A 24460-nucleotide genomic window follows, 5' to 3' on the forward strand; every position below is an offset into this window, starting at 1 on the left:
TGTCTAGGCGACGTTTCGACGAGGTCTCACTCGTCATCTTCAGGCTGGTGCTTTCGGCTTCTTGTTACTGGAACAGAGCAGGATCTCAGTGTTTGAGTTCCTATAAATACTGTTGAGGAGGTGTGGTGTATAGCCTCCAATGTTCTGGGCAGAGAGGAGGTTCCCAGGCTAGTGTGCCTTTTCTTCTTTTGTTCCTTAATTACTTGAGGGATATCTTGAGTGATTTCTTGAGTGATTTCCTGAATCCCACTTAGGTGGGTCATTAGGTGTGGATTAGTTGCTAAAGCCTTCGTGTCTTGAACTCTTGAACTTTGTGAAGAGTTTTTCTGAGAAGATGGCTGTACTGCACTTGGTTGTGCTCTGGCTTGGCACAACCACATCTTTCTGAGAAGATGGCTGTACTGCACTTGGTTGTGCTCTGGCTTGGCACAACCACAGCCAAGCCAGAGCACAACCAAGTGCAGTACAGCCATCTTCTCAGAAAAACTCTTCACAAAGTTCAAGAGTTCAAGACACGAAGGCTTTAGCAACTAATCCACACCTAATGACCCACCTAAGTGGGATTCAGGAAATCACTCAAGAAATCACTCAAGATATCCCTCAAGTAATTAAGGAACAAAAGAAGAAAAGGCACACTAGCCTGGGAACCTCCTCTCTGCCCAGAACATTGGAGGCTATACACCACACCTCCTCAACAGTATTTATAGGAACTCAAACACTGAGATCCTGCTCTGTTCCAGTAACAAGAAGCCGAAAGCACCAGCCTGAAGATGACGAGTGAGACCTCGTCGAAACGTCGCCTAGACACCCCAACTTTTACACGGGAAGACACCCGAGGACACCAAAACCTGCATATATATATATATATATATATATATGAAAAGTCACATGGCAAGACTAAATCAAATTCAAATTACCAGGCAATGTCTGGAATTATCTCTGGTCTCACATTCAGGACTGCATTTGCCAATGCACAGCCAAAACCAGAGGTTCTAACCATTCTTCTTTCCACTTCCTTTCATTATTATTTTTATTCATATAGCTGGCCTTTTCACAAACTTTTTCCTTTGCGATGCTTGGGTGTCCATGTTTATGTAAAATTTCAATTGCTACAAATGCAGCTGCTCGTTTATTCAGTCATAAAATATCAACGTTGCACCTATTCATTGTTCTCAGTTTGAAACCGGGATGAATTGAACTTGCTGGTTTTGACCTTTAAAGCCCTAAATGGTCTGAAAGCTGAATATCTGAAGGACTGCTGGCTCCCACATGAGCCTGCCTGCAATAGTTAAGGCAGGCTCTGCTTCATGTACCTGCTCTCCCTCCAATGTGGTGTACACATGACAAGCTCTTCTCACTAGAGCCACATTGTGGAGACTGGTTTTGCCTCATTTGACCTGATTAGATACTTCACTGGGCACAGGTTAAAAACACTTTTGTGTATAGGCACGTTTTATTAGTGTCTATTTTGCTTATTCTCTGATTTGGATTTGCACTGCTGTTTTAGTATTGTTTACCTTTTTGTGTTTTAGATTGTTCCTCCTCAAGACCACTTTGAATATGTGACTGGAGTGTATAGGATAATAAGTATTTTTATAAATAAAATTAAAAGCAAAACTGAAAAGCATGCTCATTTCATGCGATACGAAGGGCACACACATGTACAAATGTTGCTTTCTTGTTCAAATTACTGCAACAAAAAGCTAAATTCTTTCCCACTCCCAGCTTATGTGCATCTTAAATGTAAAAACAGTTAATCTATATATGTGAAACTTTCTTATCTGACACACTAATCAGACAGATGTCTATTTTGTACTTGAATATTGTCAGCCAGGTACAAATCATCCTTGCAGAAACGCTTAACCCTCAGACACTGAAGTATCTATAGGAACGAAAAATGCCCATGGTGGGTCAAGTGGGCTTCAACCTTTGCTGATGCAGAAAATGAAGACCTTTGACGCAGTTTACTTCACTCATTAAAATCAGTTGCTGTAGCTGCAGTCCAACCACCTACGTTCAGGAGACCAGAAGCTATGTAGAATGAAGGATGAGTTTGTTTAGCTTAAACCAGGGATGGGGAGCCTATGACCTCCAGATGCTGCTGTCCTACAGTTCCCAACATCCCTAACCATTGGCCATGCTGGCCAATCAACACCTGGAGGACCACAGGTTCTAACCTATGGCTTAAAGAGAAACTGAAAGCTAATTTCTGGATTGGAAAACATCCCTTTGTTTGCACTTAGTGTTTAGCCAAGCAATGCAAAGCAGCTGACACAAATTAATGTTCTGTTTGAGGCAACTCAACAACTTGTTGTGCTGTAGTGACAATGGAGGAAGAAGTGAAGGGTCAACGTCACATTCTCTTCTCTCCAATGGTCTGCTTCAAATTCCATTGCCACAGAGGCCATTCTTCCATACGTCTATCATCTCTCTGGGTTTGGGAACTGAAAAGGGCCACACAACACTTTCCAGGATCTAGATTTGTGTCAAGGCACACCAGATGCTCACCTTCAGAAGACAAGTTCAGTATCTCTGGAAAACTCTTGACAAACTGAAGCAATATTCCTCATGAGTAAATTTAAACCATGGTTTAGCAGGAATGTACAGGCTCTCTGAGCAGAGTTCACAGCTGCTTTGCTCCTCTTCTGGTCCTGCTGCTCATGTGTTTGATTCTCTGTCTTCCTGTGTTTGATTCTGTCTTCCTGTTTCTTTTTGGAAATCTCTTTACCTTGAATTCTTCAGCTCATAATTGATTCTACTTAGGTTATGCACAAGCTACTTTTCTTTGTTGGTTTTTACTTTTCTTTTTCTTTCATGCCTTTTCTTTTCTTTCATGTGATTAAAAAAAAACTCGTATCTCTTTCTGATATATTAAATTCCCATGTTGTTACTATCTATTTCTCCCCCCCCCCATTCCTGTTTGCTCCTCTAGTAGTCTCCATAATCTCAAAAAACCCCACACTATTTCTATTTCATGGCTGCTCCCTACCAATGGAATCTTATCTTCTAGTTTCTGCCTGGCTCCATGCTATTAACCAACTTCTTCACTCACATTTCAAAACTCACCTCCTTCATTATCTTTACTTTCCATTTGCCTTCATTTTCGTGTGTAGTCCCTTAGATTACACATATTTACTCCACCCTACAACTCCTTCAAACAGGTTAGGCTGTGTGAGTGGCAAGCCCAAGGTTACACAGTGAGCTTCATATCTGACTGAGGATGTGAACTTGGGTGTCCCCAATCCTAATTCAACCACTAAACCATACTTGGTGTTTTGCTTTATGAACACTACTCATTTTCAGAAGCACTGTAAACAAAACAGTGATTACAATTCCCATAAAATTAATTTCATATTGGGGGTTAAGGAGAAGGTTGGGGAAGAAGAAAATGAAAATGGTGTATTTTGGTAACTGACCCCCCTGCCCTGAAAAAAGCAGATGAGAAGCCCGGACCATGGAGTTCATGTCATCACCTTCTGAGACCATCAACGGCCCAAGACAAAAGTACATACATTTTTTTTCATATGTTGAAATGAAAATTGCTTTCAGTGCTTTACAAGAAAGCAGGTACAGTGGTACCTCAGGTTAAGAACTTAATATGTTCCGGAGGTCCGTTCTTAACCTGAAACTGTTCTTAACCTGAGGTACCACTTGAGCTAATAGGGCCTCCCGCTGCCGCCGCAGGATTTCTGTTCTCATCCTGAAGCAAAGTTCTTAACCAGAGGTACTATTTCTGGGTTAGCAGAGTCTGTAACCTGAAGCATCTGTAACCTGAAGCGTCTGTAACCCGAGGTACCACTGTATAGAAATGAAATAAATAAATTGAGACAGCATGATCTGCACTGTTTCTAATTCTCCACATCAAGATCATGGTGTCGCCTAGCAAGATTAGCTCATTCAGTACTGTATAACAGTAGGTGGACACAGTACTGGAGTCTGAGAGCTAGGTGCAGCTGAAAGTTGCTAGGTACTTTTGTCTCACGGTCTGTTTTAGGCCGAGATGATGTACCAAGAACAGGAAAAAGTCCACAGACTTCACTATATGATTCTCTTATAGCAAGCAGGCTGCAATGCAAGACATTAACCACCAATGGTATGAATTATTCCCAAGTCCTACACCATATCTTACCATAAGCAAGATTCAACTGCTGCGATCAGTAGTGATTCAATCATCACTTCTTTTATACTGCTATCATTGAGTACACATCCTTCAAAGAATATGAATAAATACAAGCCTCTGAGCGGGTATAGTGAATACCTGTAGTTAATCCCAGACGGACGCTGCGAGTGTCAAAGCATTCACCAGTGTACGTTCCCATTTTCTGGACTTGTACTAGTGAAAGTACAAAACTGCACAGAGAGACAATATAATGGCAGTAATTCCTGTCAGTCTTGCATGATTTCTGATATTATGGACGGTGTCTATACATTGGAATGCTTGATGTAGATAGTTCACACTAATGTGTGAACATCTGGGGGTAGTGACAGCAGTGTGATTCTACTAATGGCAACCACATGATGCCTCCTTCACAAGCGATTCACACATTAAGGAGTCTTATTTACATGTTTTAAGTTTCACCAGTGTATCCATGAGTGTATCAAAAAAATTGGTTGGGACTGTCAAACATCACCAGTTTTCCAACATTCATAAAATCTCTGAACTGGCAGAACAATGCAGAAGAAGAGGATCCTGGTGAGGGGTGTAGGTGGGACTGGAACACACTGGGGAAAGCAGGGGATCAGGAAGGAGAGGTTGGTGTAGGGTGACGAAGGATCATGAGGGGATGGGAGCCAGGAACCAGGAACCAGAGCAGCAGGACCCATCACCAGAGCCAGAGGTGTCTCCATGAACATAGTGGGCTCTGAGGCACAGGGAGCAGTGGGCAAGGTGCTTCAGGAGGCCAAGGCAGGCAAGGGCCCACAGCCCAGCTCCCTAGCTGGCCAGGTGGGGCTTGCTAACTCTGGGAGGAGGGGTGTGATTCCTCAGCTGGAGAAGGCTTGGATGAAGTGAGGGTCACATGTGTCATCAAGCCCAGATGCTGCAATCAGCATGCAAAGTATAAAAGGGCAGCAGAGCAGAGGTGCTGTGTCTGTTCAACTGCCCACGTTGATGGACCTCAGCTTGGAACTGCCAGGATCTCTGTGGGACTTTAGAAACATGGATTGACCCTGGACTGGGGAGTCAACATACTGACTTGCCGTCAGGTAGGCCAGGGGTTCAGAGCAATATGGGAACTAATTAAGGAAGGAATGCTAACAAGAATACTGCTGTAAGTACCAGGAGAAATCTGAGAAAAATGATATTGCCACAAACTGCTTTCCTATTAGGGTGTCCATGGCTAAATGATGATTTTTATAACTGCATATATTTTTAAAACCTGACCTCTTATTTTAAACCAAAACCCCACCCTTTGCCTCATATTTTCTCAAACCTCTGAAACAGTAGACTGTGTCTTTTATGACATTTTTTTCCTATAGGAAGCAATGCGGACAAAGTGATTCCATACGTGAAAACAATTTTAATACCCCACTCCGTAACATAGTAAGCAGATGTAAGAGCAAGCCTCCCCACTCTACACACTGCTGCTTCAAGCAGGGTCACCATACGCCTGGAATTTCCTGGACATAGCCAGAATACGGCAGCCTCAAGCAGCGTCTGGGAGCAAATCACTGAAATGTCCAGGAGAATCTGGACGTATGGCAACCCATGTCAGAAGTCTAAATTTTGCTGAATTTCCTCAAGAGTAGCCTAAAGATTTTCTTTCTTTTTTGCAATATTGCAAGAAATGCTGAACAACTATGGCCAAAACAACAACAAACCACCCCAAAAACTCTACAACTTTGCCAAGAAAAAAAGCTCAACAATTTTTGTGTCTGGATTTTAACTTTTTGAAATATGGCAACCCTACTTCAAGAAAGCAAACAAGCCAGCTAACTATAGCTTCACAAGTGTCCCAAGCCACAGCTAACAGCTTTCAAACAAGACAGGATAAAGAACCATAGTTTAAAGCTGAGCGAAGGAAGCTATAAAATGCAAGTACAGTGGTACCTCTGGTTAAGAACTTAATTCATTCTGGAGGTCTGTTCTTAACCTGAAGTCCCACTTTAGGGTAATGGGGCCTCCTGCTGCCACTGCACTGCTGGAGCACAATTCCTGTTCTCATCCTGAAGCCAAGTTCTTAACCCGAGGTACTATTTCTGGGTTAGTGGAGTCTGTAACCTGAAGCGTCTGTAACCCAAGGTACCACAGTATGGGACATTTGCAAAGGCCATGACTGAACACTTTGATGGATACAAAGTTTTCACCTTAACAAACCTGTCTGATGCTCATCCCTTCATAAGGGGTGAGCAGCGCAGTAGCCACGTCTGTAGATAAAATCAAATGATTTAGGATGGGAAAATCCTACACAGACTATGAAGAGTGTATCTCTAAATGGGGTAAACAGGCTACAAAATACAGCGTATCTCTAAATGGGATACAGCGTATCTCTAAATGGGGTAAACAGGCTACAAAATAGCAAGTAATGTTCAATGTTAGGATGTGTAAAGTTATACACATTGAGCCAACCCGCCCCCCCCAACTTCAGACATGCAATAATTGGAAACGATTAATCCAGGAAAGAGATTTTTTTGCACCTTTTGTATAGTGGTAGGAGGCCTTCAACCATCAGCTGAAGCCCCCCTCTCCCCCATTTAGGGTGACACACCCACTTATCAAAGAGGAAATGATTTCATTATAGTTCTTTCAGTTCACACCTCTGAATTCTTTTTACAAACTCTCGAATGATCATCATCCAATCCTGGTGACTTGCTAATGTTACATTTGTCAGTTTTTTTTAAAAAAAGTCTTATTTTGTCACCTTTAGTTGATCTGATTTGTCCAATATCTTACCTTAAAAACAGTTCATGTATTCATCTCTCTAACCTCTTCTGCAGTGAAGACATATGCAAAGAATTTGTTTCATTTCTCTGCAATTTCCCTGTCTTCTCTGAATGCTCCTTTTAAACCTCTGTGATCTAATAGTCTAATGCCTCTTGGACCAGATTTCTGATTTTCATAATTATTACATTTTATATTTATAGCGATCTGCTGTTTAAATTTTTACTTGGCCTCCAGCATTGTAGACTCATTTATTTTGCCAGCATATGCACTTTATTTCTCTTTTCTTTATTTGGGCAATACTTACAACTTAGTTACAACGCAGGTTATTTTGCATTTTCTCCCTCAACCCTAATATTTAATCTTGGGTTGATCTTGACCATGTTTGTGCATTTTAAGAATAGTTGCATATTTTATCATCACTATTATATTATATATTGAATTATGAATACATTCTCACTGTTATCATTATGTAAGATCACTTTTTAACCACATTCATCAAGTAGTTGAGAGTATATAACTGATTTATACAATCTAATGCCCTTTGATTCAAACTGTATAAATTATGTGGTGAGGTCGGTTTCCTTCAGAATTTTAATAAAAAATAGATTCTATTCAAATTTTTGATTCATTCCAATGTCATATCTTGACAGCTTTTTTAAATAAAAAACAGCCTTATACAGCTTCTAGTTTCATTTGTTTGACCTGAAAGTCAGCTTTGCAGGAACTGTAACACAATTTAACTATATCATATTTGTTGATTTAAAATATTTACACCCTGCACCGCAATTTTAATTTTTGAGGAAGCTTACAAGATAATTAAAATAAATTATAAGACAAAATTCTTTAAATATGATAAATTGTAGCAGATGATGTACTGTATCCTCTGGTCACAAAACGTTCTTTGCTCCATTGGAGCACTCTGTGAAAGGAAGGGCAGGGAAGTAATTTTGAAGAGCAATCTATGAGTGGATACAAATCCAAAAAATTCTCTTTATTTTATTGGCCTGAATTTTATAGCCTCGAGTTATAGGTAACACTGGGAGTACATGTGATATGGTTTCTGCAACAGAGATTGGCTGCATATTCAATCAGAGTAATTATATCTGTTTTAGGAGCCACACTGCACTAGTATCCCCCATTCACACATTCCATTGAAATATTGTTGTTGTTGGGTCTCCTTAACAACCTGTCTGATGCTCATCTCGTCATGCCTTCTGTGTGCGTTCCACATAAAACTGGCTATTGACATATTATGACTTTGGATTTGTTCTATTAATCAGCTACAGTGGGTCAGTTGTGCACTTATATGTGAAGCTGTCCTTCTCAGATGAGGTGAGATGCACTCTAGTATGGGTTATACTCAATTTAGAAGGAGACAGGCTGGATAAAGTCTGACTGAGGACAGCATCTGGAACACCTTACGGTCTTCCTGCACTTAAAGATAAGACACAAATGGGCAAGGAAGCAAAAAAATTCATGTCTAAGGACAAAGGAAAACCAGCAAAAGGCAAAATAAAGAAAAGAAACCTGCAATAGAGTTTGTTTTGATAACCTGGTGTGAAAGAATCTATTTTCCTAGCACACAACGATGCTCCTTGCTTTCAAGCTTTTCGCTTGCCTAATGACAATATTAATCAAATGCTATATAGACAGACACTAAACATTCCGGCACCATTGTCTTTACAGAAATTAATGTAGTTATGCTCTTTCTAGTTATTGTTCTGGATGGGTAAGCTAGAGTAGCATGAGAGACAATCATAAAATCACAACTCACAATGAACTCACATTTACCATATTATCTCATCTGGCATTCCAATATGGGTCATAACAAAACAATACACTTCTAATAATGGTCAGGACAAAATTTCTCTATGATACTGAGTCAATTAGAATTCCATTGTACTGGTGGTACCCTCCCCACAGACCATCTTGCCAGAAATCCAGTATACAGCACATACTTGCTTTGACTCATAGTTTTGGCTTCCTGCATAAGTCTACAAAATCTTGTTCAAATTGTATCATATCGGTAGACTATTCTCAGGATACTGTTGAGATGGCATTACTTGAATTGGTCAGGTCTTCAAACCCACTCAGATCAGATGTCTTGTAGTCAATTTCAATATGTAAGAGTTTGGATAGAAAACTAGAATGAAGATTAAATAAATTCAGGGAGGGATGAGAACTCTCCAACTTGAGGAATGGCCCATGCCCTCTAGTTTGGGAGTGTCTGCATAGCCTGTTTTGAGCAATTATAATGACCAAATCTGGACAGAATCGTATTTAAGATCTAGGTGGAAGAAGAACCGAAAGCCAAAGAACTCCTTTCCTTCATAATATTGACCTGAACTCTAGATGACCGGTCTTTCTCCCAGGATCTGAAGCTCAGATACCATCTAGCTGTGATCTCTGTTGCTGTAATGGACAGCAATTACCCAAAGGCTAGCACTGGTGAGACATACCAACTGGCAGTGGTATCTTTCTAAAGATGGGTGCCAATTTCTTGTTCCTCCACCCTGAATTTTAATCCCATCTATTCAGGATAATTGCCTAACAAAGGAAGGACATGTCACAGAGGCCTTCAAAGCAGAAGATGGTGCTTCATTTTTTTCTTGGGAATTTTCTAATTTGCAATCTGCAGCATTTTAAGAGGCTAGATTTCACCTGCTAGGAGTACTGCTGTGTACACAGATAGTTTTTCCTTTGGCATTCACATTGGGAACGGAATACATAATATATAATAATAGTGAACTCATGTGGATGAGTGCCCAATAGTCTGGAAATGAAACAGGGCCCCTCAAAAAGAAGGTACTGGTTTCTACATATGTGGGGTTCACTAGGCATGCATAAGTATTTAAGTTGAAAATTAAAAAAAGGGAGGAAACCAAAGACCAGTTCAGCAAGGACTGAGCATGCTCAGTGGCCTTCAGGAATCACAGAATGTTTGGTGTCATTTAAAACATAAATATGGAAAACAAAAGGGGTGGGGATTGGTCTGCTTGAGTCTTCCAACACTCTCGACTTGTGTCCTTCTGATCTCATGAGATAAGATATAGCATTTGCTTTCTCTTATCCACTCTTCCATAAAGGAAGTATCTAAGGGTAGTACCAACATAATATATGTAACTGGGTTTTAGAGATCGAGACTTAATCACATTAAATAATATTTTATCTAGTATACTCATGTGTGTGTGTGTGTGTGTGTGTGTGTGTCTTGTGCCTTCTTCATTTACAAAATGTTCTGATCTTGATCTTTCTGGCCACATCTTATAATGGAGATTCTGATGGGGTTGGGAGGAAAGCAGACAATCTTCAGACTCCACTCTTTCCACTTGCTGCATTCAGTGGGTATGAATCTTCTGCTTGTTTTCAAAGCAGTCCTTCATTTCAACATCCACATCAAAATCTCATCATATGGCAGCATATCTAAGAGCAGCCACAAGAGAAGTGTGTGCCTGGATTAAGCCACACATGCATTATAATGTTCAAGAGTAGGTTCCTCAGCTCCTATTTTATTTGCTCCATGATTGGTGCCGTTTGTTTGGCAAGGATCACTGTCCACACTCTTGTACAGTGGCATCTTGTTTTGCATACGTCTTGGTTTGCATACGTTTTGGATTACAAACACGTCAGACCCAGAAGTGCATGTCCCGGCTTGCAACCTTTTTTTGGATTACAACCCAAATTTTTTTGGATTACGAACATATTTTTTTTTGAGGCCCCACTGGCGAAAGCGCGCCTTGAGTTACAACCTGTTTTGGTTTACAAACGGACCTCCGGAATGGATTATGGTTGTAAACCAAGGTACCACTGTACTTGCATGGTTTGCAGCTTGATTAAGTCAAATATAAGAAAGAATCGGTGATCCAGGTTTCCTAATACAACTCAGCCAGATACAGAGACCACAATGCAATGCACTACTAATCTGGCCTGTGTCCTGGCATGAAGTAGTCAATAGAGCACAATAAGCTATAGAGAAAATGGCAGCACTGGAAAGCTGAAAGCACCATTTTCTGCAGCAAGATCAGTTCAAAGGAAGAGAAATGCCCCAAAGCAATTAGCGGACATCTTTCTTCTTCCATCTTTTGCACTGGGGAAGTATTGGTGGTGCCATTGTAGAAACATGCTGCCAGCTAAAGAATATCTATATATCTATATCTAGGAGGGTTTACAGTTCGTTCTGCCTCCCATAGGATTGAGTAACATATAACCCGTACAGGAGTACTACCTAAGGCCGACCCACAGAATACAGTGGTACCTCAGGTTAAGTACTTAATTCGTTCCGGAGGTCCGTTCTTAACCTGAAACTGTTCTTAACCTGAAGCACCACTTTAGCTAATGAGGCCTCCTGCTGCTGCTGCGCCGCCGGAGCCAGATTTCTGTTCTCATCCTGAAGCAAAGTTCTTAACCTGAAGCACTATTTCTGGGTTAGCAGAGTGTGTAACCTGAAGCGAATATAACCTGAAGCGTATGTAACCCAAGGTACCACTGTAGGCACACTTGGAAAAAAAATCCATAAAAACTAACTTATGAAATGAGAGAACACTGAATCCATTCCCTTGCTTGGGATGCTACACATAGCCAAATAAATGCCAAAAGAAAACCATCAGATGACTTAATTGTGAAGTGCTTGGTGGCATAATAGAATTCATTAAACCAAGCACAGCAAGCTCCCTATCTACACACATGCAAGGAAAACATTGACATACCTGATCCTTCTATTATTATTTTGCAAAGGGTTTCAAAGAAAGCCAGTATAAACAGCTGCCATAGACAGCTAGTATTTGCCTTACAAGCAGTAAACCAAAGGGTCCCTTTCCCATTCACAAGCAATGCCGGCAGAAGGAAAAACAGAGGTGGCGTTGAAGGGTAAGAGAGCAAAAAAGCGGATAAATTCCATTTGTGCTATTATAAAAAAACCAGAAAAGTGAACCCAGTCGTTGAAGAGTGAAGATAAAGAGAAGAAAACAGTAATCTTGTTACAGAAACCAGAGAATTATGCTCTTACATGCATGCTCTCTCTCTCTTTTGCTTTCACACCGCACAAGCTCTAGCACCCTGAACAACTTACTCTCCTGCTATTTCCAGCACTTTAAAGAAACTTTTCAACATTTGTTTGACACATTTTTTCAACACCAAGGTGGAGACAATAAGTAAACAGCTAGTGAAGGGCTATTTAGAGAGCTGGTCAGTCACTGTAATAATAAAGAAAAAGAAAGAAAAAAAATATATAAATAAAAAGCATTCCACAGAAGAGAACATCTATCCTATGTGCTGTAGCTACAGACAACACATGACCTCTGACAAACAGTTTTCAGAGTAATTTTAATGCTACTCTGGATTTAACTTGACTAACTGGTAGCAATTGAGCACATCTTTTTTTGTGGCAGCAGTTATCTAAAATGCTACAATAACAGCATCAAAAGTAGAATGGTGGAAGATTGGTTTTCCATTGTGCTGCTGAACTGGCATAATGCCCACTTTAAAAGCAATTCGCTGTTCATCACTGAAATCTGGCAGACACGACACTAAATGCCTTGAGGGAAAAAAAGGGTGTCTTGAGAAGGGGAACCACTCCAACTATTGGGTGGGAGGGGGGGCGAGAAAGCAAAAAGGAGGATGAATTTAGCTAAGAGGAGAAAATTACCAAATAGAAAGTTTAGCACTACATGTGGACTCTCAACAGGCTCTACTTAATTTGACTAAAGATTTTATCGCAGGCTTATATTAGTAGTGGCAGAACTAAACAAAAGTAAATATATATTTGTGGCTGTCTATTGTTCTAATGAAGTGAAAACCTACTGAGTAACGTCAATCATTTGTCAAACACATCTCCCTAGTTTTATTTACCACCAAAAATAATGAGTAAATATGTGATAATAAAACTGTTCTCTTTACATGGACATATACAATTTCCCCCCGCTTCTAAATACAGGTAATGATTTAGGAAGCTTTCAAAATGTCTTTTCACTGTCAATAAAACTAATTCTATTCCTATTTTCATGTAAAAAAAGGCTTTACAAATGAAAATTCAAATTAAAATTCTGATTATAGTGTAGTGTGACAACACCTGTATTTATAATTTTACTGTCAGCTAGCTCTTAGTGTTTAACAATAGCTTGAAGCAGAAAAGTAATTGGAATTTGTCTGCAACATGCCAGATGACGACACTGGGTGCTTTGCTGCGCTCAAGCAAAATTTGGTCTGATGATAGAACAAACTTGGTGACAACTCTAGAAAATCCTGGAGTTAAGACAATCGTGCTGAAACTAGGGATTATTGTTTATTATTTCTCCATTGTAATGTCTAGGTACTATACACATGCAAATCCAAGAGTCAGCCCTTGGATTACTGATCTTCGTCAATATTAAGACAAAAGAGGACTTCTCTTCTAAAAGTGCCATTGAAATGAATGGGAGTAGCATGAGAGCACATCTTTGTAGCACAGAAATTGCAAAAACATCTATTTATTAGGCAACAGAAGTTGCCAAACATGGTGACGAAAGACTTCGGTCCAAAGACTTATTAGTGCTCAGATGTACATACAAATGTCTGAATGTGGGGAAAGGTCTTGATCCATTTCAATAGAAGGAGATCAAAACTGAAATGATCAGGAAAGCTGTTTCAGTGGGTGAGTTCTTCGCAAAGGAGCGCATCCCTGGAACAGACCACTGTCTCTGGAAACAAATGCATAGAAACCAGCTGATTTCAAAACATGGTTCCTAAGCCATAATGATACTCTAAAGCATCATAGAATTGTAGAGTTGGGAGGGACCTCAAGGGTCATCTAGTTCAACCTGCTGAAATGCAGGAATCTTAGCTAAAGCATCCATAAAGAAGTTCCTGGCACTTTGGTAAGGGCACATTTTAAACCATTTTGATTATTGAATCTAATAAAGGACAGCAAAGACAAAATATGGGGGCTTTGCAGATATTTAAGAAGGTCCTGAAAATACCTGAGTCTTAGTTACCCAGCTAACAGTTTCAGTCGATATAGGACAGGTATATAATATTGTAACCCCCATTCCAGGTTACTGATTCATTCCCTATTAATAATCTTCACAAGTTAAAATTTCCATATCAAAACTTTTCTAAACTATTTTTATTTGAAATGAAAACAAAGGTACACGTCCATTGGGATGGTAGATGTATAATGAGTTTTTGTGGGTTATTTGTTAAAAAGAAATAATATATGATATAGCTACAGAGGAATTTGAATATGCCCCATTTTTTCTAATATGTTGGCATGCCATTATTACAGGAATTGCTATACATAGAAAGGTTAAATCTATAATTTAATATCCACGCTTCATTGGAATCCTATGATAAAAAGCTAAAGCAATCTGCAGCCATCTTCTATCTTTCAAAACTTATAAACACATGCTAATCTCCCCATAAAACTTGCCTCACTATAGTCTACAGATGAAAAGCCTATCTTTTTTCATTATTTTAAAGATGAAAAAATAAAATAAAGAAAAGAAAGACACATACAAAAGAAAAACAGAATGACAGTGATGTTTTAGTTTACACTAGATATGGCAACACACGCAAACTGTCAAAACTAAGGAGTGAAAAAAGCTGTTATCAAGCAACTGTCAAGAGAGTCCTCTGAGATTTGGAAATCTTGTGTTTATTGTAACTACTGCACATTACACAAAGAAAGAAACATTCCTCTCCTTACCGTTGCTGCTAAATATCATGCAAGAGAACATAGACTTCTTCCTTACTATTTAGATTAATTTTTTTCTCTATAATTCTGTACTTGACAGTACTCCTCCCCTTCTTTTAAGTTTTTCTATTGTACGGTCAAAGTTCAGAGGAAAACGCAAGGCTACATCAAGCATTACTTCATTTTCAAAACTGTCAACATCCATTTCATGTTGTTAACTTGTTGTCCATTTAAGAATGGAAACTTAACACCAAGAGGAATTGACAAAGGATTTCTAGCTTTACAGCAGAATAAAGGTAGTATGGAAAGAATATTTAAGGTGTACCATTTATGTTACGCTCCGGAGATGAAATATGGGAATATTTTGTATTTGGAGTAACAATTAAAAAGGTTCAAATCGAAGACAGTATTCTACATTAAAGTTTTTAATTTTTAAGGAAAATTACTGACTGCTGGACAGGAACTTATATTCTGCTTTATTATTTGCATTTCCCTCCCCCTTGACTTTGACCCAGTTACAGTCATACCTTGGGTTACAGACGCTGCAGGTTGCGTTTTTTTGGGTTATGGACCCACCGAAACCTGGAAGTATCAGAACGGGTTACTTCCGGGTTTTGGCGGTCGCGCATGTGCAGAAGCGCCACATCGCAACCTGCGCATGTGCAGACGCGCCACTGTGGATTGCGAACGCTGCAGGTTGCGAATGTGCACCCCGCATGGATCATGCTCACAACCCGAGCATCCACTGTACTCATGTTCTCTCATCCAAATATGCTTTATTGATAACATTCTGCATGCACCAAGTTAATTTTAAATTTAAAAAATCATTTGTCTACCATTTATCCTCAGTATCCAAATGGTGCACCAAATGCTGACTTTGTAAATTCAAGTGGCACCCAGTGTTCTTTCACAACTATTCACGCCTCGATTTTCAGAGAAACACATAATTCTAAGTTCACGTCTTCATTCTCCAAACTTTCCATGGGTACAGTGTGGCAGTGTCTTACAGCAATGAATACAATCACGTAACAGTGATCCAACAACCATTTAACCCACATTATTGTGTGGGTTTTAAAAAGAAATTTCTTGCTTTTCTTACTCATCTCTTTTGCATATGTTAATATTCCTAAGATGATAAAACTGCAACTGTTAAAAGTTAGTTAAAATCTCAATGGTGGTACAAAATATGATGAAATTGCTGAGATAGAGCAACTTGGAAGATTATGACTAAAATATCCAGATAGGGATAAAGTTTGTATGTTCTGGAGTTAAATATTTCATTTTCTTAAAGTAAAAATATTTATTCGAAAACGTATCCCAGCCCTGGACGTGAACTGGATTGAACCACAGCAACTCCCTATCCCCATCTGCCCTAATGCTGTACCAAGTACCCAGGTAGGCACAACTGTGTGAGGAAAAACTCCCCCCTGCTCACGCACCCAGGTCTCAGTGATATAGACAAGATCACTCTCCTCATCCACAATCAGGTCATGGAGGAGGTAAAACTCACTCCAAGCTGACCTGGCATTCAGCAACAGCACCCACAGACCCGAGGGCTGGCTGATAAGGCAACCACATATCCCAAGGTGGGAGCCTCCCGGCACATGACAGTCACCAACTGCCTGTGCTTTGTGTCTCTTAACCGGCCTGCCCCACCTCCCACCCCAAACCCGGAACCACAGTGATCGTGTGCCCCTTGCTTTCTCTAGCCCCTCTTCCCAGGCACACCCTAAGTCATTTTACAGTTGTACCTCGGAAGCTGAACGCCTTGCGAGTCGAACGTTTTGGCTCCCAAGCGCCGCAAACCCGGAAGCGAGTGTTCCAGTTTGCGAACGTTCTTTGGAACCCGAACATCCGATGTGGCTTCCGATTGGCTGCAGCTGCTTTTGGACAACTGCCATTATCCCTGACCACTGGACCTCTGTAATTGCCAACAAGGGTTTTGCTACCAAGTACTAAGTCATCTTTTGCAAAGGGATCAAATACTTATTTCACTCATTATAATGCACATCAATCTCTAACTTTTGTCTTCTGGGGTTTTTCCTGTTGTTATTCTGTCTCTCATAGCTACAATAAACCTACCATTAAAATTATGGACTGGTTATTTCTTTGTCAGAGGGCAAACGGGCAAATTTAGCAGGGGATCAAATACTTTCCCCCCTCACTGTATGGACGGATAAGCATTAACAAAAAGTCTGTTTTCAGAACCCATGTCTCACTTTTATACCAGCCACAGCAGATTGTGTGTAACACATGTGAAATTCAGCCTTAAGGCTTATTAAATTTGGTTCAGAGTTCAACTGTATTGTTGCTCAATGGACAAATTAAAGCTGTATGTTAGAAGTCAGTTCTGAAGCGTATAATCCCATACGATACAGTAAATCACCAACAGGCACAGTTCACCATTGTTTGTCATTGCTCCTTTCTAGAACCATGTAACGGTGAGCGGGGTTCAGCTGTATAAAGACTGCAGTCAAGTCAACAACCTGTAGTTACAAGTTAAAGACCTTCCAATTATTTCTGTAGACACTCATGCTCTGGAAATTGTTACAAGCTGAAAGGTCCATTCAATAATTTACTATTCCTTAAGCTTGCTAGTGAAGTTCAATGTAAAGATTAGCAAGTCTTTAAGGCTTAATACTTTAATTACAATTAGGTATAAAAATACATGATTGCGCTGCATAAAATGTATGTGAGTTGGGCTGCAGTACAAAGCTCTCTCTCCCTTAGGCCCGTATTAAAATTGCATACACAAATCCATGCTTCAAGGCCTCGTGTGCAAGGACATAGAAGTCTTTGGCAGTAATCATCAAAGGATCTTACAGGGTTGGAAAAATGTGTGTCATTATGGCAGAAATTTGACATATTGAAGTTGTCTACCATCAATATGAAGAGGTCATTCCATTAGCTATGGAATTTAGAGTGGTATTGGAGGATCTACCAGGCCTATTTCACTGCACATGAAAATTCAATACCAGAATTGCTAAATTGAGTTAGCATCATCAGTGGAAAAATATGCTCTATTTCCTATTATTTATGAAGCCCTATCCTTTTCTTTCTAACCAATTACATTCCCTATCATTTCCAAAATATACGAACTGTTTTCAATCAACAGATTTCTTTATTATAGTGTACAGCATACTTGTTACTGCCTCTTTTCTATATTGAATCCTTGATTGGACAAGCATTTTGAATATAACATGGACTGTGATTGCACATATAAAACAAATTAAAGCTGCCAATCTCTTTTTGGAGGCTATTCTTTATATACACAAAATACCAGGGTGGAGTATCCTGAGTGTATTTGCTTAGGAGAAATTAGGAAGGAGGGAAGAAATATTCACGGAAGAATCAGGAAGACTTTCACTTTCTGATAAAGATATACGTCTTTCAAAGTTTTATTTAACAAATCTCTTTTTTTAAAATGGTATTATTAAAAGCATATTAAATCATTTTGGTTTTCCACGGCTTATTTTTGTTTACACTTATTTGGCTCTCCAAAAATAAATAACAGCTTTTATTCCTATACTATGTGAAAACAACTACTATTCCAGTGAAGCTTGCCTAAGTGCTTTGACCATGCTCAGTAGGACTGTTTACCTTCTCTTACCAAGACTTTTATATATATATCAAAGTCATTCAACAATAGATTGGATTCAGAGTTCCAGTTATGGAACAAGGTACTCTTGGGTTTTAGCTCCCCCTTCTCCCTGCAGGGTCCTCTAAATCATCTCCAGTGGGGTTGGTACTCCAGAAGTTCAAGGGAAGCTGCAAAGAGAATTGGTAAATATTGCCTCCATTCACAGTTGCACCCTGTTTATCAGACTGTGAGCTGAGAGTCATCAGTGGGCCTTGAGCAACTTCCAGGTATACCTCAGTACTAGATCTTGCCAGGTGTATTCCCACTTGCTGTTGTGAACCACCATGGGATCTTCAGATGAAAGGTAGTATACAAATTTAATAATAATACCTTCAAATTTAACGGCCAAGATTGGACTTACAGACTCAGAGCCAGAAAGGTCATCTAGCCTCCATCATGGCTAGCAGTGATTGATAGACCCATCCTCCACAAATTTGTCTGATCCTCTTTTTAAGCCATCCAAGCTGTTGGCCACCACTGGCTTTTATGGAAGCGAATTCCATAGTTTAACTGTGCAAGTAAGTACTTTGTTTCATCTGCCCTGAATCTTTCAACATTCTACTTCACTGGATGTCCACATTTTCTAGTATTATGAAACTTTTCTCTATCCCCTTTCTCCATGCCCTGTATCATTTTATAAACTTATTTCATTTCACTTCTTCCTCACCTTTTTTCTAAACTTAAAAGACCCAAATGCTGAAGCCTATCCTCACAGGGCAGTGTTTCCATCCACTTGACCATTTTGGTTGCCCCTTCCCCTTTACCGTCACCTTATATTTGTTATACATAGCTGTTCTACATAGGCTTCAGGCGTGAAAAAGAGGTTATGATGCTTCTTCTACTTTCAGCTCATGCCAGCCTCAGGAGAAATTAGTTTTTATTAAATTGAACAAGGTTTGGGAAATTATTGTTTTTAATTTTATTGAAACTGGGTAAATTTTAGTGAAATGCTGAGGACAGTGAGCTCAAATAAATTTTGTGGGCGCTAGAATATCCAACTGCCCTCTTCAGATTTACTGCCTGGTTCAACACTCAACATACGGACAACTAATTTTTGCAGACATTTTACTTAAACAGCGAAGCTGAGAGCAAGTCAAAGTCCTTATGACGTTGATTAAATAAAAATTTAGATTCAAAAGCAAGATGACTACCTGCAGTGAGCTAATGAACCAAGCAACTATGTGCTTCACTGAAACTATAAAGCAGCTTTAAAGTGCTTCAATAACCCTAGATTCTGTAATCAACAGTCTGTGTTGCTGGCCAGCCCAATCTCAGTTCTTGCTTTTTCAACTGAATGAGGAACTGCTTTCAGCCCTATAACACGTGAATTGTCCAGCTGGACAAAGAAATGGATGAACATGACTCATTGGATAGGAGGCAAGTGGGAAAGGTCTAGAAGATCTATATAGCTAGGAAATAGTAAAACACATAACACTAATGACTGTAGTAAGAGGAAAGGCTTTTTTATAAAAAAAACTTTCATAATATTAGATCACAGAGGCTTCTGCTATGGATTATAGTTCATAGTGGGAGGATATATTTCATGATATTGTGCACACAGAAACAAATTAAACTACACAGTGTTTTTACAATTAGCTAGCTATATTATAACAGTATTTATATACCCCAGGTTGTCTTAGCAGTCTATAAACATACATTTAGTAAGGGCACTCAGACAAACACACATTAGGTGTGCAACATAAAATCCTTAGTTGCTAGTTTCCTTTATTCATTTAATAACCCCATTAATCTTCACGGCAGGGTTGTGTGATGAGGAATGCAAACTAGAGGTAAGAGGATACAGGGGCACTGGCATTGCCCAACCTTGCAAGCCAGCCAGAATGTACTTACCAACCTCCTTGCTTCTAAAATGTATCTTTCCCAAGGACCATCAACATAGTTGTGAAAGTGTCTGGCAAAAGGCACAAATGGACCTTGTATATTTTCTTAATTTCTTATAAGAGCAGCTCTTTCACCAGGAGCTTCCAAGTTGGCTGGGGAAAGTTTAATTTTATATGTTGCAGAGATGAAAATCCATGAACTTTGTAAGCATCTTAACACGTTTTCCTTTGCAGGGTGTGTGTGTGTGTGACTTTTCTGTTTAATATCTACCCAAAAATTAGAGTTAGATGTAGTTTCAGAAATGACCAGTTGATAAGGCACTCTGTTCTAACCTTAAGTTGGTGCTGCAGAGATTAAGGGAGGGATGCTTTGCCACCACCCAGACAGGGAATCAAGGCCACTAGAAGACTGCTCCAAACAAGATCATAATGGGAAGGAGGGAGACCACACTTGCCCCACCTATTCCCCAGAGAAGCAGCAGATGTAGTGAGCTTGCTTCCCCCTTTCCGTGCAAGAAAGAGCATTTTGCTCCAACTGCCAGTTACCTGGGACTGCAGAACTGAAGGAAAGGAGGCACATACTAGTCTCCTAGCCAAGTGCCCTCGACCATTAGGAGCCTGCACACCCTCCCTCCCAAGAAAGCTATTGCAACAACGGAGAGATCAGCCTAGTCTCATCCGTCAGCCAGTGGAACAGCAGCTGCTCCTATGCTTGGCTTCCTCTTCCCTCCCTCCTTTTTGCTTTGCTTTGTGTCCTGTTGATTATATTGTAAGCATATAATCAGAGACTACCTTACTGTTAAATGCATGCATAGTGTTCTAAGTGCTGTACCAGCATTAAAGTGTTTACAGGTTTTGCTCTGGTGAACATAGCTGCGGCTATTATTATCATTATCAATACACCTTATTATCACTGACAAGGATAGGTTTGAACCGTCTTTTACTCTCCTTGGCTTCTTACTGCGAAATTAGCAAACAAATTATGAGAAGACAAAATTTCTGGTCTTCTCTAATTCCCAGAAACTAGAGAAATGGAGGACAAGAAATCCAGAAAGTAAAGATGCATAAATATCTCAGAATTTTATTCCAGAGTAACTCAGGTTGGTTAAACCATTGCACAAGCACTATAAAACAGGCAAAGTGAACCTCCTCAGCTGCTCACTTTTGTTTTCAGAAAGGTAACCAATTCATACCAGCTGCCATTCAGATTTTTCAAGCTAAAGTGTTGTCCCAGCTACTTTTTGGGATCCCAATATGGATACAAGCATATAATAGTGATTTAGATAAGATATACTCAAGTTTCTTGAGACATGTCTTCGGGCTCCCAAATTCAATCAAGTATGAGACGATGTGTGCAGAATTAGGTATACGCATGATGGAATATTGGGTGTGGACAAGCACTATAAAATACTAGCTGTGTTGCCATTTTCGTTCCCAACCTTCAAGTCTGCTTTCTGATTTACTTAAGGACTCCTATAAATCCAGATGGCTCCAACTCATACACAGCAAAATTAGATCTATTGGTATTGACTTGGAATTATTGTATAATTCTAGTGAGCAATATATTTATCGCAATATCCAAATTAAGGGATACTGAAAAACAAAACAATGAGTCTGCTGTAAATAAAATCTGCTCCCCCAGGTTCTATGGTTTAAATACAACCAGTAACAGGATCACTTATAGCTCAAAGTTAACAATTCCAGCCCAATGCAGGGCATTTACGTTAGTCCAACTGAACGCTTTCCCCTCAGCTTTTGTTAAGGGCAAATATTTAAACATCCCTAGAAATGGTAGGCATATTGTTATTTGAATGTGCCAGACACTGTAGAACAAATTCTTTTCTACAGTCCAACCAGCTACATAAACGCGTGTTATCCTTCTTTTTCGGCAGTTTACCATCATGGCACAATGGAAATATCAGATTATACCTGTCTGATATTAACCCGGAGGTGGCTGAGTTTCGGTTAATACTATCTCCTGGAGTGGTGAATGGCAGCAGGAAGACACTCCAATGAAAATTTCTGTATATGGATGTTTTAAGATGGTCTGTATCTGTAATGCCTAATAAATGTTTGGAGAAAGAAAGGCAATAGCTAACAACAATTTGTTACTAATATCTGTCCCCCCCCCCCCATCTGACTGGGATGCCCCAGCCATGCTGGACAGTATCCAAAAGAATATAAAAAACATAACAAAACATCGAACATTAAAAACTTCCCTTCTCCTGAAGCAAAACCTGATTGTACTTTCAGCTTTCAAAGTATTGATTTTAAGAGGTGATGGGGGGGGTTGTCAACTTTTATCTGCTTGATACTGCCTAATGAAGTTCGAGTTTCCTCCCGAGATTGGCGATGGGTTAAAAGTTTGTCTTGAGGAGGTTGAAAAATAGCATTCCTGTCAAACTGGGGCTCCGAATTACAGAAGTTATTTTAACCACACACCCAGAACCACAGGGACAAGGAGAACATGGTCTGAAGAGACATCCTCTACCTAAAATAGTCATACACTTTCACTACTTCATTTGGACATCATAATAAACCATGGATTCATAAGAAAGGAACGAGCCTGTGAGACCCTTGGCCTTGCTTGGCCAGAAGGAATTCAGAGCCCTTGCTCCTGCTTTGTTTTGTTGCTCCTGTTTCAGAACAGCATACATGAGGGGGGAAATAACATTTCATCGGAAAAAATAGAACAGTTTGATACTGATTTATGATTTCTAGTGCTTGCTTTGAAAACAATGCATTCTTAAAAGTAGTTGACTGGGAATTACAAGCACAACCAAAACGGAAAACTGTTGACAGTATGCAAAGCAATTTCCAGAGCAAATCAGCTGTAAAAACTGGTCTTAATGTTAATACTCTGAACACTGAAATACATCCATACAATATGAAGTATTAAGAACCACATTTGATGACATTAACCATTATTTGTTATGTAAAAACATGCAAAGGTTCGCTAAGAAGATTTTACACACTCCACTCACAATACGTTCTTCATTTGAAATACCAGGAGATCCTCTTTCACTTATGAGAAGTAAGGAGACATTGTGGGGATTTTCAACAAAGGTGTATATCCACAGGAAGTTCCAGTAATCTGGCTGCTATACCAGGGGGCAGCCAATTTTTTTTGAACAGCTTTCAAAGACACCCACACATTTCTTGAATTGCCATAATCTAGCAAAGATGCTACCAGAGTAGGGATAACTGTGGCCATATGATCTCTTTTCAGAAGAGGGTGCAGATCTATGAGACTATTAACACATTTGTGCTGCATTCAGCATGGACTTCAATTCAGAGCAGATACATCTTGGAAGATCTAAAACTTTGATTTTATCTCCTGAGGAGACCCAAAGACTCTTGTACCAGCAATTAATGCATTTAAGATCATCTGTTTTAACTGCTACACAAGTGTCATGCTGACATTGCAAGGACTTTATGCTGGTATGTAGGTATCAGCAGGGGCACTCCATATTGGTGAAGATGAACCACCGTTATGAACTATGATGTTAACACACAAATTGGCACCTGACACATGCATAAACAAATTTGATGTAAATTTATTTCCTTTTTTGTGAGTGGGGTGGAGGGCTGAATCCACATGCAGCACACTGACCCAATAAAACACTGCTGGCCTATCAATCCAGCATCTTAATTCTGGAAGCTCACAAGCCCTTGTTGGTGGGGTGGGTTTGTTTTGTTTTTAGCTTACAAAAGTCTATACTTCTGTGTATCTAGGGAGCACCCCGGTATGGAAAAACCACTCCCTTATTTTTGGGTGTCCCTATTTTGCTTCCAAATTGAAACATTGAGATCATTGTTGCAATAGAATCTGAATTTTATTTGCATATATATAAAATATTTTTTAGCTGCAGATTTTGGGACCTTAAATATATGTATAAAAAAAGGCAAACTCAATGTTAGGAATTATTATGAAAGGGATTAATAATGAGAGAAACAAGCGTCACAACGGCATTTTATAATCTATTATATAGTCACATTTAAGAATAGTTTGTACAATTCTGCCAATTCCAAGGTCATCTTAGAGCTAGAAAAGCTACTGAAATGAGCAACTAAAATGATAATTAAAGCAATCTTTTCATATGGAAGTATTTTTATTTTTTTTAAAAAAGAAAAAGATTGAGGCTGCACTCCTAAATACACAATGAGTAAGCATCACTCAACCCAGTACTGTAGATCTTATTTTTGAGAAAACTTTCATAAAATTAAACAGTAGATGCAAGATACAATAGAAATGAATAAAATTAATAACGACCTGATATTTGGTCAATTTTTCTCCTTATGCAATACCAGAGCAGGTTGGATCACCCCATTAATTTGAAAGGGCTTGCTTCAGGGCTGATGGAAAAGTACTTCACAAAATACATAGGTAATGTCTTCATTTCAAAAAACTAGACCTCACTTAATCTTTA

At 39.4% G+C, this 24460-nt stretch overlaps 1 protein-coding gene and 1 long non-coding RNA gene across 2 annotated transcripts in view; one reads left to right on the forward strand and one right to left on the reverse strand.

Moving 5' to 3' along the window:
- The window catches only part of POLA1 (DNA polymerase alpha 1, catalytic subunit), a 183811-nt gene that overhangs the window by 12615 nt on the left and 146736 nt on the right, over window positions 1–24460 (reverse strand). The gene's annotated exons all lie outside the window — the stretch shown is intronic.
- On the forward strand, window positions 14616–23638 carry LOC310677074. Its single transcript, XR_014510914.1, has 2 exons — window positions 14616–20313; window positions 20370–23638. It is a non-coding gene; the product is annotated as an uncharacterized lncRNA (long non-coding RNA).

Source organism: Podarcis tiliguerta, assembly GCF_965153285.1.
Source record: "Podarcis tiliguerta genome assembly, chromosome: 4".
NCBI classification, from domain to species: domain Eukaryota; kingdom Metazoa; phylum Chordata; class Lepidosauria; order Squamata; family Lacertidae; genus Podarcis; species Podarcis tiliguerta.